Below are 26002 nucleotides of genomic sequence, written 5' to 3'. Positions count from 1 at the left end.
TGCTGTCGAACCCTTCTCCATGTTTGTGTATGCTTTGGTACTGCTGCTCAACTCCCGTGGCCTGCAGAGTGACTTCCCTCTTCTTCCTGTCAAGGCTTTGACACTGTGAACCAGCATCTGCAGTCTTCTTTCCTTCACCATCCCTGGGTGGCACCAAGGTCTGCTTTGTGGCTTGGTTGTCCCTTAGTCCACACTGAGAGGACACAGCTTTCCCAGGCAGCGTCTTTGCTCACCATGCTGGTTGAGAATTTTAAATGTCCCGAAACCTTTCACAGGTTTGCAAACACTAGAGTGCATGATGTACTTCTCTGACTAATTGATCTTCATTATTCTATTCAGTCTCCTCGGCCCAGTACTTCTATGCATATGGGATTGATAGGCTGTTCTGGGTAACTTATTCATGGAGTATTGAAAAACATATTTAGTAGGTCTTGTGTTCTGTAGAAAGAATTTACAACAGTATGTCATTAAGGCATGAGGAATGGAGCGAACAACTCTATAAGGGAAAGGGGGATACCATGACTTGTCTGATAATGTCAACTTCAAACAAATGAGGGTCACCTCCCCCCATGTGATCCTCCCTTGCATAGCCGCCCCCAGGGTGAGGATCAAGTAGCAGCTGCCATCCACTGGCCACATGAGTAGAGGCCACCCCAAGGAAAGACGTGATGGCATCATCAGATCATAATTGTTCTTTTATAGTGCACTCAATACCAGAACTTTCTAAGCGAGAGACAGGGATTTGAACCTGTGTTTGTATGCATTGTCTTACTTCCAAGACAAATGCATTGTCCCTGAGCTATCCTCCTTGCTTTCATCACATACCCGTCCACAAATGCCATGGCTTTCTGCCCAAAGGCTCTTTTCTGTGCAAGAATCAAAAGAGGAATAAAGAAGAAAAGAGCCCAAGAATCAAAAGAGGAATAAGGAAGGGAAGAGTTGTTAGCGTTTTTTTGGAGACTCTCATACCTTGCATACCTTGGAAAGTCAATTATAGTCTTTTCTGGAGTCTGGAAATTACAGCAGCATTTGTCTGAGTTTTTTCACCCTGAACTCGAATGGTGACTGTGGGTTTTATGATATATTTCTTCATCTCCATGACAGGTGATTTTTACAGGATGTTCCCTCCCCAATTCGCCACTCGAGATAAAGATAGCTCTCACTGCTGTATGCTTACTACCCGAATCATTTAAGGCTTTGTCAAACCATTTTACTGCTGAGGAATCATGGGTTTTAAATTGAGTAACCCCACAGAAGTAACTACTCCTGGTTTCTAAAAATTCCTCTCCAGGGAAGATTACTTCCTCCCACTCTCTTCCAGTCATATACCCAATTTCCATGGGTGCCTCCTTTTTATTTAATGAGCACTTCCTAGCCAAATGTCCAGACTGTCCACTGAATAAGGAGGCGGTGGAAGTTGGTTTAAAGATTCACCCTTCTTCTGATTGTATTTCCCCCCTTTCTTTGCCAATTACAATTTTGTTTATTTTTCCCTCCCAGGATCTTTTAACCCTGGTTTAGAAAAGCTGTCTTGACTTCTGTCTCTTGTGGTTTCTCTTTCTGCTGAGGTATATTGGGAATGGGGGAAACCCTTTGGATATTTCTTAGCTTCTTCCCCCCGGTGGATCGATCTTAACTGTCTATTGGCTTCTGCATAGTTTTGGGCAGTCTCTAAGGCCATTGCTAGGCTTGGTTTATTAAACTGAAGGATGGCCTTCTGCAAGTAAGGTGGTTAGGAATTAACATATGGTTGTAATGTCAACATCTCTATTACCTCTGGTAGAGTTTTCTTTCTTCCAGAGTCATAAAGAAATTGTGGTTTGCACTCAGACCTCCATTTCTATAGGTGTTTCTCCAGGGTTCAATTTGATTTCCCTTAACTTCTGTTTGTAAAAGTTGTCTGTTTGACCAATCCTTGGTAATAACCGTTATTTGATTTCATTAAATGTTGCCATCCCAAGAGGATTTAAAAGATGGTATGAATTCTGCAATTCCCCTATTAATAGGGGCCTAAATACCAGGTTTTGAACTCATACCCCCAACGGAATTGCTGTTCCAACCTTTCTAAATTGAGAAAATAAACGCCCAAGTCCTCCCCATCTCTATAAGGTTGTAGCACTATGTGGGGTAGAATAGGTCTTTGCTGGGAGGCACAAATCGTATCCAGCCCAGCCTGAAACCGTATTGCAGCTTGGATCTGGTGGACTGTTAATTGGGTTCTCAGATTTTCTATAGTGGCCATTTCGGGGTCCAGGAACATTTTATTCAGTTTGTCCTCAGTTACAGTTGGGGTCTCTTTTAAGAAATCATTTTTCAGTGGAGTCATTTGCCAGAACACTTGAAAAGGAAATTACTTTCTCTTCCGGTTCTTGAGGGTCCTCTATGCCTGTCTAGGTTATTTGGTCAGTTATCCCACTTGGTTATATAAGCTCCCCAAGATCTTCCTTTTCAACATAGACTCTAGTGCAAGGGTATCCAACCAGTAGATCGTGAGCCACTGATATATCACCCGAGGCTTCTGAGTAGCTCTTTGCAACAGACACCAAAATAAGCACTTCGTCTTTTCAGATATCTGAAGTCCCTAGGCCTAGTCCCCTGCCTCGTCCCTCTCCTCTTTCTGCAAATCAAACAGTCAAAAATTGTGTGTACAGTGAGAAGAGGGGCTGCATCTGGGCCTGAAGCAATCAGGGCATTGCCCCTACAAGGGGTCAGCTATCAATAACAAAAGTAAATGGGAAATGTGTGGTGTGGCCATTGTCACTCAGAGATGCAAATTATGGCTGATTAGAAATGGAAGGGGTGAATAAATCTGCATGCCTTCGGAAGAAAAGCTGGGGCTGTAATCCTTTCAGTCTCACTGTGCTTATTTAGATTTGTTTCGGTTAGCATTACTTTGCATGCTGGTAATTGTAGGCTATCTATCAGAAAGTAAAGTTACAGCAGTGAAAAGGTTACATCTAGCGATATAAGTTGCTGTTTATGGTGAAACTGTGCATTTGTTTTTATTTGAAGAAACTGAGTTCTCTGTTTTAAGGCAATACAGCCCCAACTATATTAAATGTTAGGATGGAATTTGCCAAGATAAAGAGGAGCCGACCTCTTTCCATGTCCCAATACAGGAATTCAAGCGCTAACAGTAATTTTATATTTAAGTAAATGTGGAAAACTATTTGCTGCACTGCATTCTGGTCCTTCACTTACATTTATAAAGCTAAACCGAAATGTAAAATGACATGTGATGTCAACGCCAGGACTTCAAAGACATGATTTGAGAGTTTCACAGTATGTTTCATGAAAAAAGAGTACAAATAAAGTAATTAGGTGGGAAAATTGAGCAGTGGTTTGTATGTATACATTTTAATATGTATAGGATTGGTATCGCTTAAACCTAGTTACTAGGTAAAAGAACACAGTACAAAACAGGGTTGTGAATACATGGAGAGAACATTGAGGAGAGCCATCGGATGTGAGAAAAAATAATAGGGTTGATCGCCTTTTGCTATGTATACAAACCTGGAGATCTACAGAGATTTGTGGAGAACCTGTACGCACCTTGTAACTGTCTCTAGCACATCCCCAATAACCAACAGAAGAAGGTAAATACCTGAGCGGGCATGACAACAATGCGCCATCAATGGCGGCAAGGTACTTATAATACATCACTCCACTGGCTGCAGGCCATGTCTATCCACACAAATCAGTATACGGCGCGGTCTGCGACAGAATTTGGTTCTGCTGTTCACATAGTATCTCTGCCAACTTACACCAGACTATGCCTCAACACCTCTGACAGCAGAATGCAGGGCAGACCTATGATAAATTTGGGCACGCTGAAAAAATAACAAGTCTCTACCACTGACGCCACCCCTACTACTCTCAGCACCCATCCAAATGCCTGACTGCATGGGCTGCTTCTCTACCAGAGCCTGGCCAGCCCTGCTAAGCATTTTTTGGCCAAATGCACACATGCATCCTAATTGTGCTCAAAGATCACCCAACACTCTGCACTTTACTCCTTCGAGGGTGTTCCCACTAACAGTGCATTGCATATAAAATAATGGTAACATTGGTGCTAGACAAATGACGTGTAGAATACACCACAATACAATACTACATATATATCTGACGAAGCTCGCCAGGGTGAAACGCCTTGTTGTTTTTTCTCTGCTCCTTCCTGTCTACCATGTACCAATGAAAGGACGTTAAACAGAGGCCTTGGTGTCGAAGTGTCGAAGTGTCTCATTGGAACTTATTATGGAGGAGTGTCGCTGTCAACTGACAATGTTCCGTTTTCTTTTCCAATATATACAGTAGTTCTGGTTAGGTTGCTCAACCCATAGGAAGAGCACTTTATGGGCGGCATATAACTTCGACCCCCCCCTGGATGAAACCTCATTAAACTTTGCAAAGAAAGTATATGGCCCCATCAGATTGATTGCACAAAGTCTGGTGAGGTTACATCAAGGGGGACAAAGTTATAGTGTGGTCCCAAAATGTGTAGTGTTTCCCATAGATCAAAAAATACTTTTGCTCATTTCTTCAGCCCAAACCGCTGGATGGATGAAAAGTGTGCTTTTGTAAATTTGGTGTAAATCTGTCCAGTAGTTTTTTTTTAAATGGGCAAAAAGTAGGCAACAAATAATTAGTGACATCTGGGTTCGGTCTGTGAAGTGTGGAGGAGTGGAAAAAAAAGTATATCGGGCTATGTTTGTAGGTGGAAAAAGGTCGGGCAGGTGTCATAGCTGTCTACGGACACCACAGTAGTTTGTGGACAGTGCCATGAACGGGTAGCTTGGGAAAGACATCTGGGGTTATTTGATGGCTGAAAGAGGGCAAAGAAATGGTAGGGAAATGGATTGAAGGTAATGTGGAGCTGTTTTTATAGGTGGAAATGGGGTTTGGAAACACTGCTGAGTCTGCGGTCAATTTCGGTGTCCGTGGACATCATTTAGATTGCAGGGAGGTCAGGGTGTGTTTTATCAGTTGACGGTCTAAGGCACGTACTTCTTACATAGTTAATTATTTTGTGGTGGTTGATGCCAGTTGCCAGATTTTGGGGGGCATGGCTGCAGCCCATGGAGCCAAGAATATGTCTACTGGCCACAAACACCATAGTAGTAGTATGTGTATAGTAATTATAGGTAATGTAGTAGGAGTATGGCCAGAATGACCATAGTAGTAGTACGTGCATAGTAAATATAGGTAATGTAGTGAGAGTACAAAGTGTATGTAATATGGAGGAATTATGACATTGAACTGTATATGGTACTTATGATTGTAGTACAATTGAGGATAGTTCTCATAAAACATGTATGTGATTATAATTGGCATGGTTACTTAGTTTTATAGCATTATGAGGGTGGAATCTGGTTTATTTTCTGTGTAAAAAACAGTACAATTTGTTAAGCAGGATAGTGTAAAAGCTGTAGTTGTATTCAATTTTACATAGACACCTTTTTAGACACTCATAAACAGTAAATACATTCTAAGTACTATGTTTGTTACAACATTAGTCCATGACACACTTGGTTCATTGGGCAAAACTATCTGTAGTGGATTAAAAAGACCTGATTACAGTTACTTGAGTGTAAAGGGGATAGTAGGTTTGTTTGAAGTATGTTGTGATTAAGGGAATGCTTGAAGTAGTTAGATACCTGTTGGCGTATGCTAACTACATTAGAGGTTAGAAGATGTTTTGTCGTATAAGAATTGAGATGGCGTATTTGAAGTGTTTTGGAATGAAGGGTATTTTTGAAGTAGTTAGATACCTGTTGGTGTATTCTAACTAGATTGACTTCCAAAAGTACTATTGTAGTATTATGGATGTAATTAGATACCTGCTGGTGTATTCTAACTGTTAATCGTGCTATAGTTTATTGACTACATTTGGGTTGAAGGAATATAAAGTAGGCATTTGTCAAATTTGCTGGTAACCTATGTTTTGAAGTAATGATGGTATCATTACATTCAAATCAACGGTATCCCTAGAAAATATCCTCACCATAGGCAACATTTTTGGGGGGGATATTTTGTGGGAGTGGGGGTTGCGGGGGAGTCCCTTGCACATTTAAAATAATGCAGGGGTTGCGGGAGTATCCCCCGCAGGCTCCATGGGTCAATATTGCTGCAGAAATATGGCAATATATTTGTATCGCAATATTTTTGCAGGGATATTAACACATGGAACCAAACCAACCACTTGTTTTTTTGACATATGCAGTGTAGTGCCCTGAAGTGGTTGTGGCACCAGTGTGGTATACTATGCCTACTGTAGTGAAGGTTTTCTTTCCAAGAGATACTTGGCTATGTGTGAATCCTGTAAGCTTACAGTGTTTTTTGGTACCATCTGTCATGATTCCTGCCCCTCTTGTCCCCAGCCCTCCAAGGCGCCGGCCATCATCTAAGGAAGGAAAGGAACGAAGTTAGAGAACTGTTCAAAAGACTCATTATACTTACCTGTCGGACTCTTGCCAGTGAAGTAACTAGGCAGCAATGAGCCCGCATCAATCAACGCGCCACTGTGCTGAAAGCAGGACGGAGCGCACACTTTCCAAGAAAACAAGGTGAGCTGTGGATAAAAGGGAAGGGTTGGACCCTGAGGAAGAAGGGGTCCAAGCACACAGAGACAATAGGGAGTTAAACTCTACCAGTCCTGTGTTTCAGACCCAGTCTCCAGTCTAGTAGACTCCAGGAAAGGGTTTGAGGTCGTAAGAGGTCAGAACAGGCTGAGTGACGTCCCCGTGGATACCAGGTGAGCGTTACACCATCTGTTTTGTACCTTAGAAGCCAATGACACATTGGCTATGTGATTTTAATTGTATGGTGGAACGATTTTCTGAATTGCAAAAATTGTATTATATGCCATGATTTGCCTTCTGCAGAAGCTGGTGAAATGGAATGGATTCTGAATTTGGTATGGATACATATACAAATCATTCCTTAGGGCTGTGGGATTGTGAAACATGGTTGCTGAGAGTGCATGTATGTTTCCACGTGTATGAAATCTGGAAGATTTCATTTATAGCAATGTTTTCGGTTTCCAGTGCTTGTTGTAAGTACATTAGGAATTCTTGTGGATCTCCCTGTGTGTTTATGGTAAATGTTATAATGCCTGCACAGTTGTCCAAATCATGCCTTATACCTGTAAGTGTTGTCAGGATTATTTGTGTCATTTGTGTGACGGATGAGCATTTGCAAACACAACTGGTCTGAACCGTTTAATTAAATCTTGTGAACAATTGGTGGCAATTGAAAGAGAAGATTCATTGTCACATTAGCATAACCATTTTCTCCAGTTGTGCTGCTGAATTTAAATGGAACAGAGAGTTCTGTTTGTGGATCGTTGGATGGGCCAGCACATCTTTCTGGATGTGCAGTTGACCTTGTACTATACAGTTCTGTGGTTGTATTGTTTGATGCAGAAGGTGATCTGCTATAGCTTCTGTTTGTATTACTTGTCTTTTTAAAGGTTTCTTTTTTTGAGGTACAGGTTACATATCTAGTTGGGGGGTGTATAGTGTCCATAGCCTGTTGTATTCCAAGAGGCAAGGAATGTCAGCGTTGACTTTGTTTGCATCAAAATTAACTAGGAATAGACCATTGAGTGCACGCAGAAGTGAAAGTGCTACATAATTCATACCTTCCTTAATGACTGTGCTGCCAATGTCAATCAATGCTTGATCTAGGGTTAGACCTTGTGATTTGTGAGTAGTGACAGCATATGTAAGAGAGAAAAATGCTCTCTGCGTACGCACTTGTCCTTGAAAAGAAGGAAACGTGCTATTGTCCAGCCAATTATTTTAACTACCGCATGTTTGTCGAAGTGGATATTGAAAAACTGAATGTTGTCCTGTGTATATGTTTGGAAGCCAACAACTGTACCAAATGTTGAATTGACTGAACCTAGGTTCAAAAGAAAAAGTTTTTTTCTAAAAAAAAAGGGGGGGGTTTTGAAAAAGATGTCAAAAGCTTCAGCATGTAAATCAAAATATAATCATTAGTTACTTTCACTAAGATATGATTCTTGTGGATATAACAGTCTTTAGTTGTTCTTGCTAGGTTTTGATCCTTGTGAGTTGGAAAGTCCTTAGTTGAATTCACTAGGTCTAATCCTTATAGATTGGATTTCAGTTGAAATGTGTCCTTGAGGACTGGTAGTATGAAAAAGATTCAATTGCTAAAGATTTGGTTCCTCAGTATGGAGAGCACGTTCCTCAACTTAGAGGTGTGTAGAGATTGATGTAGAGATTGATGTTCCTCGTAATATGAAACAATTCCTCTTGTTAGTTTAAAGTCCTTAGTTAATTCACTAGGTCTTGAGGGTTTGAGATCTCCTTGAATTATAGGGTCCTAATCTGTAAAGGTAAGAGAGTTTTTTCCATTGATAATTCGAGGTTCTGTTTGCGAATGCAAGTAATTTTTCAATTGAGATGTAGCCTTCAGAAATAGTAGTGTGGAGAGCGCGTTCCTCGACTTATAGGTATGTAAAGATTTGGTTCCTCAATATGGAGAGCACGTTCCACAACTTAGAGGTGTGTAGAGATTCAGTTCCTCAACACGTGTTTCCCCGCCGCACGGTAGCGGCGGTTCTTCAGAAGGAATGTTAGATGTAATAGCAAAAGGTGTCTGAGAGGAAAAAGCAGAGGGAAGATAGGATGAGCATAAGCATCAAGTGTTGTACTATACATTTTGCAGAAAAAAGTTGGGTAATTCCATCACAGATGTATACTTACAGGTTTTAGTCGGGTCAATGAAGAGAATGGTGTAGATTGACTTTGGTCTGAACAACACGGGTCAATTCCGTAGGGTCTGTAAGAATGGGAGGCACTCTGTTATGGGTGTTCTCATTGTAAAATGAACAAAAAGTAAGATGCTACACCTGTAGTTCATTAATAAATTGACTAAGAGTGCTACATTGCTGTTCATTTAGAAAAACAAGTGCGCATGTCTATAATGGTGTTTTAAAGACAAATACCAGAGGTGGAACCTGGTCATGACTGGTGGTCAATAGAGGTTAATAAATGGTAAAAGAACCTGTAAGTTAGGGACTTGGTTCAAAAAATTATTTAGAATAGACACAAGGTTGTAGTAAAAATTCTTACTGAAACATGGTTTAAGGCATGTCATGTAAAAAATCATTGCTGTTGTTAGAAAAAGATATATGTATCTTTAAGTAGGTAAATAATGTTTAGTAGATGCAGAAAAAGGGGGTTTGGAGTTTCTACAAGCATAGAGTGTGAAAGAAGCAAAGTGATGCTAAAGATTTGGCTTACCGCTATGAATGAACTGGTCCTTCTCGTCCGTGGAGTGATCCCGCTTTGGTGTTAAGCGGTTTGTGATGGGTTTATGGCGCATTCGCGCGGCACCGTACGTTGCTGCGTGATGACGTCATCGCGCCTGCACGCACGTCGTCATCGTGTCTGCCCATCTAAAATGGTAACATGATGCGGATTTGACATTTGTATTGTGACAAGTGCCTAATTGGGTAACGGATTACCAAAATTAGAAAATAACAAAAGATGGTATGAATAACAGCTTGATTACTGGTCATAAATTAATAATTGAAACGGGTATGATGAACAGGCTGAGGTGGTCAGTAATCTGGTAAGATGAGAAAGAGCAAAATAGTAATTGCTACATGACGTGTAGAGACGAAAGATGGCTGTGGGGTGAAAATGGAGAATATGGGATTGGTGACTAATGTATTGGAAAGGCTATGATGGGTAGTAAATGGTAAAATGTAATAGAACAGAATGTTCTGTCTGTTCCTCAACTTGGAGGTGTATGATATATCGGTTCCGCATTTCCAATTGCCGTGATGAGATGACAAGTAATATAAAGATATATGTATCATAATTTAAGATGAGACTACATGAGATGTGGGCCTCCAGCCATCAGGTTACTTAGGGGACATAATAAATGGGCACAAGACGTGCTAGGTGATTGTGTCAGAGTACATAGAAAAGGAACGCAAAGGTTATCAGAAAAGAGAGAGAGAGATGTTGCTTGAGAGAATCAAACGGTAAATATTAAGTAGATAAGTTTATAGATAGATTGTAATGATAATGAGTTGAAGAGAACTTTATAGAAAATGACATATCTCCTGGTCTGTGTTCAGACCAGTATGGCAGGTGTCCATTAAACAGATCCATCGTGCTTCCTGTTGTCTTAGTTTCAGTTCCAGATTGCCTCCTCTTGGGGCAGGTTTGAGTTTGACAATTCCATGAAATTTGATTTGACTGATATGGGTTGGTAGATGTGATTCTAAGAAATGATTGGCAAGTGGTGATCTTGTATCTTGGTTGATGATTGCTCGAATGTGTTCACTGATTCTGATTTTGAGTTTTCTGATGGTGCTTCCAATGTATAGTTTGTTGCAGAGACAGCTGATGATGTAAATGACAAATTTGTTGTTGCAGTTAATAAACTGTTTGATAGTGAAGATGGTGCCATTTGGTTTGGTAATAGTAGTTCTGGCGTTGTCTGCATACTTGCACATAGAGCACTGGCCACATTTGTAGCTTCCTTAGGTGGTTTTTGTAACCACATGGTCTGAGGATTAGAGGTTCCGGAGGAGGTGGTAGGTTCAAAGTGTGATGGGCTTAATTCATTTTTGAGGTTTTTGGCTTTCTTGAAAGTAATGGTTGGTTTTGCTTCTAAAATGGTCGTGAAATATTACATCTAACATTCCTCCTGAAGAACCGCCGCTAACGTGCGGTGGGGAAACACGTGTTGAGGAACTGAATCTCTACACACCTCTAAGTTGAGGAACGTGCTCTCCATATTGAGGAACCAAATCTTTACATACCTCTAAATCGAGGAACGTGCTCTCCACACTACTAGTTCTGAAGTATACACTGACGTATACATCTCAATTGAAAAATTACTTGCATTCGCAAACAGAACCTCGAATTATCAACGGGAAAAACTCTCTTACCTACACAGATTAGGACTCTATAATTCAAAAGAAGTTTCTCAAACCCTCAAGACCTAGTGAATTAACTAAGGACTTTAAACTAACAAGAGGAATTGAATCTTTTTCATACTACGAGGAACTGAATCTCTACACACCTCTAAGTTGAGGAACGTGCTCTCCATACTGAGGAACCGAATCTTTAGGAATTGAATCTTTTTCATACTACCAGTCCTCAAGGACACATTTCAACTGAAATCCAATCTATAAGGATTAGACCTAGTGAATTCAACTAAGGACTTTCCAACTCACAAGGATCAAAACCTAGCAAGAACAACTAAAGACTCTTATATCCACAAGGATCATATCTTAGTGAAAATAACTAATGATTATATTTTGATTTACATGCTGAAAATGTTGACATCTTTTTCAAAACCCCCCCTTTTTTTTAGAAAAAAATGTTTTCTTTTGAACCTATATATGCACATTTTTGCTTATACTTAAATTTCAAAATAAATTCAACCAGACTTTTGAAACATAATGTTTGTGTAATCATTATTTTTGAGAAGCACAACAGGAGGGCTTATTTTGTTCAAGCTTTCGGAAGTGGGAATATTTCTAAGTTCTCAGTGCCTAATAGCATCCCCCACTCAATTTAGAACTAAAATTAAAAAGCCTGCCTCAACTACTCCTAAAAGTCCAACTAAAACCATACCTGGGGTGTTGCTACATTCAATTCCTCCTTAATGGTTTACCTGTATTCCAGCTTTCTAGAAAAGCCGACCCAACAGCGTAACTGTGCTGTAGCAACAAATAAATAGGCCGCCTAATTAGCATTTACTAAGGTCTAGCTACACTTCAAAATGGCCTAATATCTGCAAGCTAGTACAAATAACTCACCAAAACCTAGATTAAGTGAATAATATCACTCGGCTTCGTGGAACCCTGAAATCAAGACCACTCTCAGCCAGTGATATTGCCAAATTTATAAAGTACAACAAGCTGTAATTCGCACTTGAAACTAACTTGAAACTAACTAACAGCTTCTAAGCATGAATGCACCCTCTCCACCAGAGTTTGTTGGAAACGGTCACCATGGACCGCCCCGCTCCCTGATCTGCCTTTCCTCCCGTCCCGCCCCCCTTCCCAATTCATCCCACCCTCCTTTGCATTCCCTACCATTCTCCTCTCCAAACACCAAGCCAGAGGGGCACGATGGCGAGCCAACCACCCTATGACCACTCCTCCCCTGAACCCCACCACCGACCAACCAAGGATATCCATCCACGCTCCCCCCACTATCATACCAGGGATATCCAGCCCTGCAACCAACCACCCCCCACCTTGCCCACAAACCCCCGCCATCTACTACCACCGACCACACCCCTTCCCCTCCTAACCAAATGAAACTCCAAATGAAACTCCTAACCGCCCATAACCCATCCCCAAATCCCCTGAGCCAAACCCGATCAACCTAACACACGCAACCACCCAATCCTGCCCGAAGCGCACCAATTTTTCCGCGCGCCCACTATTCCCAACGATGATCACCCACACTACCCTGCTCCCTCTCCAGCTTTCACTCTCTCCGCCACCACCCCCTTCTGCTCCAGCTCCGAGACCAAGCTCACCTGCCGATGTGAACTGCATCCTATTTAATGCCCGATCCGTAGCAAAAAACAGACACTGCATCTTTGACCTCCTCACCTCTGATAAACCAGACCTGGTTTTCATCACCGAAACTTGGTTCTCTGACGACTTCGTCCCAATCGCCAACAAAGCCTTTCCCCTTGGCTACTCCCTCATCCCACTGAACCGTCCCTCTAGAGGAGGGGGAGTTGCATTCATCTTCAAGTCACTCTTCCGCGCCTCAATCATCGACAACCAATCTTCCATTCCTTCCTGCGAATCTCTCCTCGTTAAACTATCCCTTTCCCCGTCGCTCTCACATAGCTTCCTAATAATCTACAGACCCCTTGGCTACAATAGACAATTCGCAAACAACCTCTGCGATTCTATTGCCACCCTTCAACTCAACCATCCCAACCTCACCCTTCTTGGAGACTTCAACATATGGCTCGACATCCCCACCAACCCTATGACACACTCTCTGGTTGACGGTTTAGACGCAATTAACCTCCAACCCCACATAAATGGCCCGACTCACTATAAAGGACACACTCTCGATGCCATCTTTAGCTCCAACACCCGGATTCATTTAAACCCACCCACTCCTATCATCTGCTCCGACCACTTCATTCTCTCTTTCACCATTCGCTCACCCGACCCCCTTCCTGTTCTCGAATCTGAACCTCCGAATCTACAAAAATGCTGGAAAAAACGATTAATCGTACCGGACCTAGCCGACGCACTCCTCCAGTCACAACCGCCTACCTGCCGACTCAATAAACAACTAACCCCTGATGCCTTTGACTCAGAGGCTCAACGTATCTCTGATGCGGCTCACACCCCCCTGCAAACCATCAACCCGCCGTGGCTTCTTCCCCAGATGGTTCACTCCTGAGTTGAAGACCTCTAAACAACTATATAAATACCTAGAACGCAAATGGCAGAAAGACAAAACCTAGGAGAGCAGGGCCACCTTAGCCCGACACCTCTATCAGTACAAGGCCGAAATCCGGAAAGCAAAAAAAGCGTGCTACAAATCCAAGCAAAAAAACTCCACAAAACCATTTCCGAATTCACCAAACCGGCTTGCACCACGACCATCCCGACCCCCGCACAATCACTGTACGACTCACTCTCCCTCCACTTTACAACACGGCTCTCGAAAGAAAAAATACTCTAGCCACCAAACTAGCTCTCTTACATCCACCAGACAATACTCCTCCCATACCGTCCAGTCGATCGACTGCGACCACTACGCAACAACGTTCGAATCCTTTAGTCCAATATCTCCTGAGCAAATTCTCAAACTTCTATCTGCCCGCAAACCATCTGGCTCTCCGCTGGACCCTTGCCCAGCCACAACCCTCAAAGAAATTCTCGCCTCCACCTGCGCAGGAGAACACGCAAGATCCATCATAAATGCCTTGCTATCCTCTGGTATCTTTCCCGATGCATTCAAAATGGTTCATGTCAAACCACTAATTAAAACCCTTTGCTCGACCCTCTCGAGCCAAAAAACTACCGCCCCATCTCAAACACCAGATTCCTTGCCAAACTCATTGACCGAACCACCTACTCCCAACTAAATGCCTTTGTCAAAGCCAACAACCTCCTAGATCCCGCACAATCAGGTTTCAGAGACTGTCACGGAACTGAAACCACCCTAACCTCAATCTGGGATGACCTTAAAATGACAGCAGACTCTGCGGGATGCGCCGCTCTAATCCTTCTTGACCTGTCCGCCGCCTTTGACACAATCACTCACTCAATCCTTCTAGACCGCCTCCACTCCCTAGGAATCCATGGAACCGCTCTTAAATAGATAGCTTCATTCCTCAAAGATAGGTACCAAATAACAATACTCTCCACCTATACCTCTCAAGCCTGACCAGTCGACACGGGAGTCCCACAAGGAGCATGCCTATCCGCCCTCCTATTCAATCTCTACTTGATCACCCTCCCACCACAATAATTCTTTCACACAACATCCTGTGCTACAACTATGCCGACAACACACAACTAATTCTAAAACTCCTGAACTCAAAACCCAACTCCCGACCTGACCTGGCATCCTGCCTCCTGGACATAGAACTCTGGATGTCCCAAATCCACCTCTTGTTAAACCCCTCCAAAATGGAAATCATGGTATGTGGCAACTCAGAACTTCTTCCACACCCGCTACCCTGGCCATCCGCCATGGCCAACTCACCGACCCCCTCCAACTCAGTGAAAAATCTTGGATGCACCCTTGACTCTGACCTAACACTCTCGCGCCAAGTCAACAACTTCTCAAAGTCCTGCCACTACCACCTTAAAACCTTTAGGCGTATCTTTCCATATCTCTCCTTTCCCAACAGACTCTCTGCAGTAATCAATCGTTATATCAAGACTGGACTACGCAAACCCCCTATACCTCGGAGTCCACACGTACCAACTGAATAAACTCCAAAGGGCACAAAATGCGGCAGCCAAATTGCTACTTGTGCTCGGCCCAAGAGACCATATCTCCCCGGCCCTTAAGACGCTGCACTGGCTTCCAGTAGCCCGAAGGGTGACCTTCAAAACCTTATGCATCTCCCATGGAGCACTGCATAAAACTGGACCTCAATATCTTCAAAACAAGCTAAAACCCTATCACCCCCCTCGTACCCTAAGATCAAGCTGAGCCGGCCTCCTAGTCATGCCAAAGACAAACTCAGTCAGGTTAGGTGGATCTCTCTCCCACCCCACCTCTGCCTAACTGAGGATTTAACGTCTTTCCGCAAACTGCTGAAAACCTAGCTCTTCCCCTAAAACCAACCCGTACCAAACTAACTCAGGCAGACTAACAGCAACTCAATGACTCCAATCCAACAAACTACCTGATGCAATGCATTGACAGCTAATAACCCCAAATATAAACTAGAAGGACAAACAGAATTAAACAAATACATTAGATCAAAGCAGTGAAATGGTTAATAAGAAGTAAATCATACGGAAACAGTAATGAGATTTAAATTCCTGAAATGGACAAAATGCATGAGGAATGAACGAAGTGAATGGCGTGGATGAATTAGTAAGAATGGATGAAGCAGGTAGACACAGATGAATGCGCTGAGTAGAAGAATGCATGAGTGGAAGAACAGATAACTGTATAGTTCGAATGAGTGTGGAAATCAAATTAATATGTAGATCGGATGAGTGTATAGAATGGATAAACATGATGAGCGGATGAGTGTGTAGAGCGGCTGAGTGTGTAGAGCGGACGTGCTTGTAGTGCGGATGAGTGCGTAAATACAGAGAAGCGAGTAGAAAGCAAGAGTGCGTAAACCAGATGAACGTACAGAACGGATGAGCATAAACCGGATGAGTGTGTAGGACAGACCAGTATGTGGAGCGGATGAGTATTGAAAGCACATGAGTGTAGATAGTGGATAAATACGGAAGTGCGGGGAGTCTGTAGATCGCCGGAGCAGATGAATGTACAGACCTGGCGAATGTATAGAGCGCCTGAGTGTATGGAGCGCCTGAGTGTAGAGATGAATATATAGAACAGGATGTTGCTGTTGATTGCGTTAAAACTACGAGTGCCTAAAGCGTATGAGTGCGGAGAGGGGATGAGTGCGGACTATTTTAGAGGGGATGAGCACTAGCTAGTTTCAAAACACATCTGCTGAAATATCCGATCAAATATGTGTCTGTTGCTGCAGAATGTTTTATAAAAAGAGCAACAGACACATATTTCATCGGATATTTCAGCAGATGTGTTTTGAAACTTGCTATTTCCTTTTTGTATGTCTTTATTATGACATTGTTGTTTATGAGGTTTCGGTAATGTTTTCTAAAGGTACAGAATGTTCTAAGTCACATTGAATTCCAAAGTATTTAGGTTGGATGTGCTCTAATTCTTGAAGCAATTCTTTGGCTGTTCCATGTAGGAGAATGTTATTTAAATGTTGCAGTTCTAGAGCAAGACTTTTTGCATATTGTAGTCGATTCACAAGATTCTGTAACGTAGAATGGTGTGACACTAACATTTTGATGTGGTGGTAAGTGCTTTTGCCAGCAGTTCCTAAAATGCAGGCTAATTAATGTACTCGCAGACCAGTGTGGCTGTGCACTGGACAGGATTGTACGGTTTGTAAAGTTTTCATTTTACTTTTGTCTTTTAGTTCCACATAGTGATTGAGGAATTATTGTAAAGATTTAAAGGTTTGCTTGTTTACATTACACATTGGTTGAAAGTTTTTTTTCTAAAAGGGTTTCTTTTGCCATAATAGTGTGTTCCATCATTTCATACCCTCGACCATTATTGTCTAAAGCAATTGTTTTGTGTTGTTCTTGTTTTTGAGCTTCTTCATTGAATTATGGTTCTGCGCTGCTTGTTTGAATCCAGTGACCATTACAGAAGTTTGAAAAGATCTCTATATTGACACTGCGCATGTTGAGAAGTGCCTTTTGTAATTTATTGATTCATTTAGTTAGTGGTTTCATTCTGTTTAAAATCAAAATAAACACTTTTCTCTCTAGTAGAAAATCGCTGTCAATTAGGGCTTGCAGGATTAGTCTCCTGCTGTAGTTTGTAAGGGTAGATCATGACTTTCAGATGTTTTCATAAGATTGTGACGAACTCTATGGTGGAACATTTTCTTTAACATAATTTTTTTGGATTGTTTTACCGTGACTACATTAACACTATTAGATAGAGGGTTAGGTTCATTAGTAGGTCTGCTTATCTTTGTACATAATGTTTTACTTTTAGTTTTTGCAAGAGGGGCCTTACCTTTTTCAGTCGTCGCTGGTTCAGTTTTGTCAAGTGAGGTTACTAGCTCTTTTGTTTTAATGTTTTATATACATTGTTTTAGAGATGGATGACTATATGGTGCAGTTTTAGTCTTATCTACTCTACTTTTTCTTTCTTTTCTGCAGTGTTGCTTTTAATAGGTATTTTGTTGTGTGTTAGGAAAAGAGAAACTTTGCGATGGAAAGTTGTGCAATGTATATGCATGTGTGGTGCATGGGTTTGTGGGTGTGGTTGTAGAAATGAACAGATGCTGTTTGATTGTGAGGTGATATATTAGGTTTGGTTGGGAAGGTTGTGGGAGTACGAGTCTGCAGAGGCGTGATGGTGTTGTGTTAGTGAGTAAGGGAGTGTTGGTGTTATGGAATCTGAAGCGTGATTGTGCTGTTTTGAGCATCAGAGTGGATGTTGCAATGGTGGTGTGTACATGGGAATATCAAGAGTGTGAATGGTGGAATATAATGGGCTAGAGTGAAAGAAATGTTGGTTTGAAAAGAGTAGTCTGGGGTAATATGTAGTGGAACTGTGCTGCTGTAATTACATACATATACATGGTACATTAATGTACTTACTTTGTTGGATGCAAAGGGTATTCGGTTTTCATGTGTTTTCTTCGGTAATGTGCTTCTTTCCTGTAATTGTAAAAGAAAGTTAGAGGGGATATGTGGTAATGGGGAAGAACTTTTAGTAAGCAAAGTTCATACTTATGAAGGAAGGAGGAGTGGTGGGGAAACACAGTTACTAAAATTGGTGGATGGTTAAAAAATATTCCCTTTTTCCAGGGACTATGCAGGCTGCACAGAGGGCTGTGACTTTTTTTCTCGCTTCTATTTTTTAACTGTGAAACATGGCTCCTAAAGGAACCTTTTTTCTGTGTTTTTTTTAATTTAGTATTTTTTTGGGGCTTTTTTAGGAGAGGCAAGGTAGGCGAGGGAGGTAAGGGGCACCAACCACAGGGATGAAGGGGCAGGTGGAGAGAGGATGATGTTGGACGGGCCTTAATCAGGTAGGTGGCAGTGATTCTCATGCTCCTTGACCGCATCTTCCAAAGCACTCCGGAACTGATCCCCCTACAGATCGGTGCTTCACAGTCCATGCATAGCAGTGTAACCCTCAAAAGGTAAGGGTCAACAGCATTCTGAAACCACTGCTGGGATCCTCTGCCCCAAAGGAGTATCATGTGTGGTGACAGGAGCAGATGAAGATTATGGGGTGGAGGAAGTCAACCTTCTCTTACCTGAGACAGGAATTAACTTTCTCAGCGCTGTCGCGTGGGTAGATTTGGTGTCGCGCCTCATGGAAGTAGTCCCATAGGAATGCAAGCCAGTTTTCCCATAACCGTGCATTGAACCTTGCTTGCATGTGCCTTCGGGACACTTCCAATGGTCATGAACATTTGCCACACCAGGACTCAGCCTGAGTACTGCTGACAGGGACTTCCTCCACTTCATCCTCTTCGTCCTCTTGATCCCCCTCTACTGTATCACTGCACCTGTTCTCCTCTCCAGGCCCTCCAGATGATGATGGTGGTGGTGGTGGGGGTGGCTGGTAAGAAGCATTGGCCATAAGAGATGCCATGGTAACTAAGAAAAAGTGTTGCAAAAGACATTTCCCCAGCAGTGAAACAGGTGCTCTCTCCCAGATAGCCATATTGAGAATTAGAATGAGAAAAAGTAATGGATGGGTCCCTTCTGAGGTACCGTCCGGGGGCAGTCGTACTGTCCGTGGACCACAGAGTTGAATATAGGCCTTGAAAAGTTGTAAAAAGTTTCCAGATCAATGTAGAATGGGTCTGGGTGCTGTGCATGGGTAAGGTATGTGCTTGAAACACCCTAGATTGGCTGGAAACGCACTTTTAAACTGTCCACAGCCATCGACACCGTTCATGGACACCGCCATCATGCCACATGGATGCAGTCACATGATGACGTCCGTGGCCATGACGACTGTCCACGGACACACTGCAGGCAGGAATCACAGGACATACGCGCTGGGTGTCTGTAGAACATATGTGGTGTCCGTGGGCTACTTTAAAGTGCATCATGTGAAACTGGACATGTGCGTACATCACCCCTGTCCGGGGGCACCTCCATTTATTTTTAATGCAGAAACCCCTGACAGTCGGGATGTCCACAGACTCATAATTGGAGTTTAAAAAAATAGGAAACATTACACAATAATGAACAAAACATTTATAATACAGAAAATATATTTACTCAAGAAAGAGATGGGAAACATAAATGTGAAAATCAGACATTTTTGTACAATGATAATGAGGGGAGGAAAGGAGTGAGGTTTCATCCAAGCATCTTTCATTGAAATCTTCAGCATTTGCTGGGGACAATTGTTGGGGATATGGGGGACAGGTGCAAGAAGGAAAGTGATAGGGAACATTTTTAATCACATGATTTTTCACGTACTGTCAAAGTTATTTTAAATCATTACTAAGTACATCTAATTTGTTGGACAAGCTCATGATTTGATTGTTGGATAGGGCTTCTGTTTGCTATTCTAAGGATTGTGTATAATTAAACTGAGGTGTGGTTTCTTCATGAAAACAATGTACTGTAAGAAAAATAGAAATTATTATTTTAATAAGGTGTGTACAAAATACATTATTTGTTTACATTAAATTATCTATTGTATACCATTGAAGATGTTATCCTCGCTCATTTCTTCTTTTGGAAAGTTCTCCTCTAACCATTCAAGTGTCCTTGCCTTTTCTTTGAGAACCAAATGGCTTCTATCTTATAATACATGTTTATGTAATGAAAGCTAATAATAGAGAAATAAATACATGCACCTATTATATAGTGAGAATGTGTTGTCCAATAAGCACCTGGCGTTTCTCAATCTGTATGCAGAGTTGTAGTGAGGAGATTAAATTAAATGTACAGATATGGTTTGTGATTGGTGCATTCCATTGTAATGTGTGTTAAATAAAAAAATATATATTTTTTAACATAAGTGGTTGTAAAAAAATGTATATTTGCATGTTGTAAACATTAGTTGTGATTGTATGTACATCTATATGTTGGTTGCTGGGTACATCTCTTTTGGTTCCCCCCTATGATTCTGAGCCTTGCAAATGTTGCCTGACGGCCGCAGACTCCTGTGGTGTCTGCAGACTCCATGGGCCTCATTACGATCAGGGCGATAAGGGATTACCGGTACTAGTAAGGGCACCGGTACCGGTAATTCCTTACCGCCCTACTACGAGTTCCCTTTGCGGGTCCTCCCTTAACGCCGGGTTTTACCTGGCGTTAAGGACACGTCCCGCAAAGGGACCTTAGAGCTAATAACGGTACCGCAATTTGCTGTACCGTTATTAGCGCCTTCCCCATTCCCATTGAGCCCTATGTGGGCTCAAATGGGAATGGGGAAGGACCCTGGTGAATGGGGAATTACCGCCCTGCCAACCTTGGAATGGGACGGTAATAGCTCCATTCACCAGGGCGGAGTCAGTGAGGTTTTGGAAGCAGCCATGCGCTAATAGCGCCATGGTTACCTCCGACCTCGTAATGACTCCCCATATCTGAAATATTCGGTGAGCGGTGTATAATATAAGGAACATGTACCAGATGAAAGGGGCACTGGTAAAAACACATGAAATTCACTGAAAAAACTTTGTTAAAGGGATGTTATGGTTAAGTTGCACTAACAACAACCCATGAAATTCACTGAAAAAACGTTGCTAAAGGGATGTTATGGTTTAAAGTTGAACTAACAAAAAGCCATGTAATTCAATGAAAAAACGTTGTTAAAGGGACGTTATGGTTACAAGTAAAACCGAAAAACCCTTGAAATTCACTAGTTATAGTACGCTAAGCAACCATAACTCGTGCCACCTCCGTGCACTGCTAAGACTAACACCCAGAACATCAAAGATGACATCACAAATGTTATTTATGAAATCAGATATGAAATTAATTGTGATAAAAAGTCTCTAAAAGGGGTTGTGCTTATAATGTTAGTAACAAGATGTGAGGGGTGATCGGGAGATCTATCATGAACTACTTAATGTATTAATGAATGTACTCATCTCAACAAAACATAATATTGGAGTCTTGTTAATACAGGAACCTAATCAAACATACACATAGGCAATGGCGGCAGCATGCACTATAGAAGTACGATATTTTTAATTAGGTTATTTGGGATAGTAAAATAATCAATGGTACCTTGTCAGAGTTTTCAGTAATGATAAACATGGAATAAATGACTAACAATTGAAGACTTACTATATACTTGTGTTAGTACAAAAAATACACATCAAGAACTAAAATGCATACAAATCTTAAGGCACACACAAGGAAACTTATGTAAGGAGAAAAGAAAGAACACCATCAAAACATGACTTTAAAAGTAGACTTCATCATGAAGTACACAAATGATTTGTCTGTTTGAAGCTTGCGTATTTCACCATTTATGTGTACCATAAACTGAGGTCAAATCCTAAGGAAAGCGCCTTAACAACATACAAGAAGGTTAATGTGTACATATGACAACAGCTTTTAATTTGTAAAATTGTCTCTATCAGTGAGCAAAATCACGTGGCCTACATATGTCAGTGAACAAAAATGTCTTGTCCCAAATATGTGATGTCATCAGTGATTTGTGATGTCCTTGGTGCTAGTTTTAGCAGTGCACAGAGGTGGCACGAGATATAAATTGCTTTGCGTAGCATAATTGGTGAATTTTAAGAGTTTTTTAGTTTTACTTGTAACCATAACATCCCTTTAACAATGTGTTTTCACTGAATTTCATGGCTTTTTGTTATTGCAACTTAACAATAACGTTCCTTTAGCAAAGTTTTTCACTGTTTATATATATCTATATTTTTTTTTCAAGGAAAACACTTTGGCTGAAGTGCAGCCAAAGCGAACAAACCCATTGCAACCGAACTCCTGAAACTCACTGCATTGGCAAATGCAGGACTGGCCAATTCGGCGTGTTCCCGTTGATCTCCCCCATAATGCCATATCCCCCATAATGCCATTTTGTATGCAATCGTAAATTCTTTCTCTTATAATATATGTGCTCTTGGGTATTGCAACGGGAACGTGCCAAGTCAAGTTGGTACTGAGCCTCCCAATGCAGTAAACCTAAAGGGCCCTGCTGTGTCAAGCCCACTCACCTCAACTGCACTTCAACCAAAGAATCAGCCATAATTAATGCACAGATTAATGCACAGATTTAAAAAACACATCTACATTCGAATTTCCATTTCCAATTCCTAGGTAAATGCCCTGTGCTATCTGCCACTTTGTGGCCTTGATAGTCAGACCAGCATTCTGCAGCACCTGAATCACTTGTTTCAGGTGGACTAAGTGATCTTCCAGAGGTGGCTGAACACCCCAGCAAAAAAAGAGCAATGGCAAAATGGTTCACACCACTATTAAAAACCATGAAAATGAAATACAAAAAAAAAGAACTGGAATGGAGGTAAGAATACAACCCAGACAAAAAAACACTGTTCCAAAAACAAATCCGTGCATACAAGAAGGAAATTCAAAAGGCAAAGAGAAGGCATTATGATGACAGAATCACCAATGCCACCAACACACAAAAATAAATGTTTAACATTGTCCAAGGGATGAGAAACCCACCAGGCTGCGATAACACCCCAAACCCCTCAGAAAAACTTTGCAATGACCTGGCAGACCATTTCAAGAAAAAAATCAATGACATCCGACAAACCATACAAAAGAGACCAACCAACCACAACTTACAGCCAAACGAACCTAACACGAAACCACAGAACAAACTCAAAGACTTTCCTGAAATAACAGCAGAGGCATTCCCATTGCTGCTAAAACGCAGCAAGAAAGCTGGGTCACCCATGGATCCCTGTCCCTCGGACATCTACAAATCAATCCTTGCACAAGGAACGCCAGCAGAATACTACAGAAACCTTCTAAATCTATCACTAGCAACAGGGACTGTGCCGAGGACCTTCAAATCAGCCACTTCTAAAAAACACAAGTGGCAACGTAGAAGACCTCTCCAACTACCGGCCAATCTCGTTTCAGACCAGCAAGAGGAACGGAAACAGCACTACTCTCCATCTGGGATGACCTTAAAACTAACGCAGGCTCAAACACAACCTCAGCCCTTATTCTACTCGGCCTCTCCGCAGCCTTTGACACAGTTGGCCATGACACCCTGACCAAAAGACTAGAAGACATAAGCATAGCAGACACAGCACTACTTTGGACTAAATCATTCCTAGCAGACAGAACAGAAACTGTGTGGATTTAACCCTTCAAATCCACTCCACGAGTAAACTACTGTGGAGTAACACAAGGATCCTCACTATCACCACTATATTTCAACATCTACCAGACTCCGGTCATCAGAATCTTCAAAAAATACATTACTTGCTACAACTACGCTGATGACACCCAAATCATCTACAAAATCAAAGACAACGAAGCAGATCTTTCAACTCTAATCGACTGTCTGAAAGAAGTCTTCAACTGGATGAATGCCAACAACCTAAAAATCAACCCAGGAACGACCGAAATCATTATCATATCCAAAGACCAAGGGAATGAAACCACCATTCCATGGCCAACGGAAATGGGAACCGCTCCAACACCATCTAAGGTAGTAAAGAATCTGGGAGTCCTGATGGACAACACCCTAACCTTAGACCCACAAATAAATGCAACAGTGAAGAAATGTTTCTTCCCCCTCCACACTGCAAGAAGAATTCTACCTTTCCTCTCCTTCACACACACAACACTCACTATCGTAGCCCTCATCATCTCCAGAATCGACTATGCATACAGACTCTACCTCGGAATACCAGAATACCTCCTGAAGAAACTACAACAAATCCAAAATGTGACAGCCAGACTACTCCTCAAACTATCCAGAAGAGACCACATCACTGCTGCCCTAAAAACACTACACTGGTGACAGCCTACAAACCAAGAGGCCCCTCCGATCCAGCAACGAAATCCGCCTGGAACTAAAACCATACGTTAAGAAAAAACTTGGAGGCGCCTCCTTCTACCACTTAGCCGAAAAACCTGAAACAACATCCCAAAAGAGATAAGAAACACGGAAGATCACCACAAATTCAGAAAATTACTAAAAACCTGGCTCTTTAAGACCACAGATTCAAACTGAAAACTGAAACAACAGAGAAAAAGGATGACTTTACTGGAAAGGATACTGACAGCCCCAGAACCGACAGTGTAGCTCCCGCAGTACCGGAACGGATGCCACCAGATAAATTGAAACACATGGAGACCGAGACAACTACCCCAGACAATCCCACCAAAAACCTCACCCCCCCTTACTTGCCACCAGGTACCAAAGTGTCAATTGAATTGTCGAGACACGGACAATCACCACACTAGCAGAGTGGTGGATATTGGCAGGTGCACCCTGGCCACAGAAGTAAGAAGGGAGGACAGGTGGGCTGGTGAAGGAGGCTGGTTGAAGTGGGGGAGAGCTGTGAAAGGGACATTGAATGCAATATGGGCCCAGATCAGATCAGTGGTGCATCAGGAAAGACTGCACAAGCCCTGCACCTCAATTCAGAATAGAGATGCCAACTAACCAATTCCACTAACAATTTCCCTCCTCTGAACACACCTCTCAAACTCCGAACAAACACAACCACAAGCTTACAGCACAACAAACTGCACAAACTTCACTACATTGCAACATCACAACAAAAATCACACATAGACTTCCACAACAGTACACGACGACTTCCGGCCGCAAATACCCTAGGCCCAGCCGACGGACCCACCAGACTGAGACCACCAACAGCACATCAATGCTCTCTTGCACTTTTCCTGCATTCTCCCACTAACCCATCTTCCCTTCCTCTTTCAGAGCAGCCAGTGCGCCAGGGGACCACTTTGGTGGTGATAGTGTGCGGTACAAATGTCCTTTAACATAACATTAACATTAACAGCAATAAATAAGCAGCACTGACGTTTTCCAGCCTAGTCAAAAAACCTGGTTGACAATCCACTGAAAAATGGCAGGGGCATTTGTCAATCAGAAGGGAATAACAGTGAACTTATAATGTCCTCCAGGGGTTGAGAATGCTGACCTCGCTTTCCCTCTATCTGTAAAGCCGACCTGCCAGTACTCTGCCATGAGTTCAAACGTTCTCATGTACTTGGCAGCGCCACGCTTTTGAATGAGCTCATCCACCCAAGGAATGGGGTGAGCATCTGTCTTTGTGACAGAATTAAGCCCTCTGTAGTCCACACAAAAGCAAACTTCAGTCTTCCCACCACTGGTCTTTTTAGGGACCAGTACCACTGGGATAGCCCAGGGGATGTGGGATGGCTCTACTTCTAGGGACAACATCTTGGAAACATCCTCCTTGATGGTTTCCCTGACCTTATCAGACATCCGGTGAATCCTACTCTTCACCGGCTTACTGTCTCCAGTGTCCACATCATGGGTGCACCAATCTGCCCAACCTGGAGTCAGCGAAAATAGACTGGAAATCTCCCGCAGTAAACAGTGACAGTCTGTCAGTTGCTGTTCTGAAAGGTCCATTGCAAGGTTGACTCCTTCAACTGACCCATCTGTGGCTTTAGTTTGCAGGAGGTCTGGGAGGGGATCGGTCTCCTCCTCAGTCTCTCCATCAGTCACTAATGCCATGACCAAGTCATCCCAGCTATTATGCGGTTTTAGCCGGTTGA

The sequence above is a fragment of the Ambystoma mexicanum genome, chromosome 7p (genome assembly GCF_040938575.1).
Source record: "Ambystoma mexicanum isolate Mex_15411 chromosome 7p, UKY_AmexF1_1, whole genome shotgun sequence".
NCBI classification, from domain to species: domain Eukaryota; kingdom Metazoa; phylum Chordata; class Amphibia; order Caudata; family Ambystomatidae; genus Ambystoma; species Ambystoma mexicanum.
Note: the sequence above shows the minus strand (reverse complement) of the source record.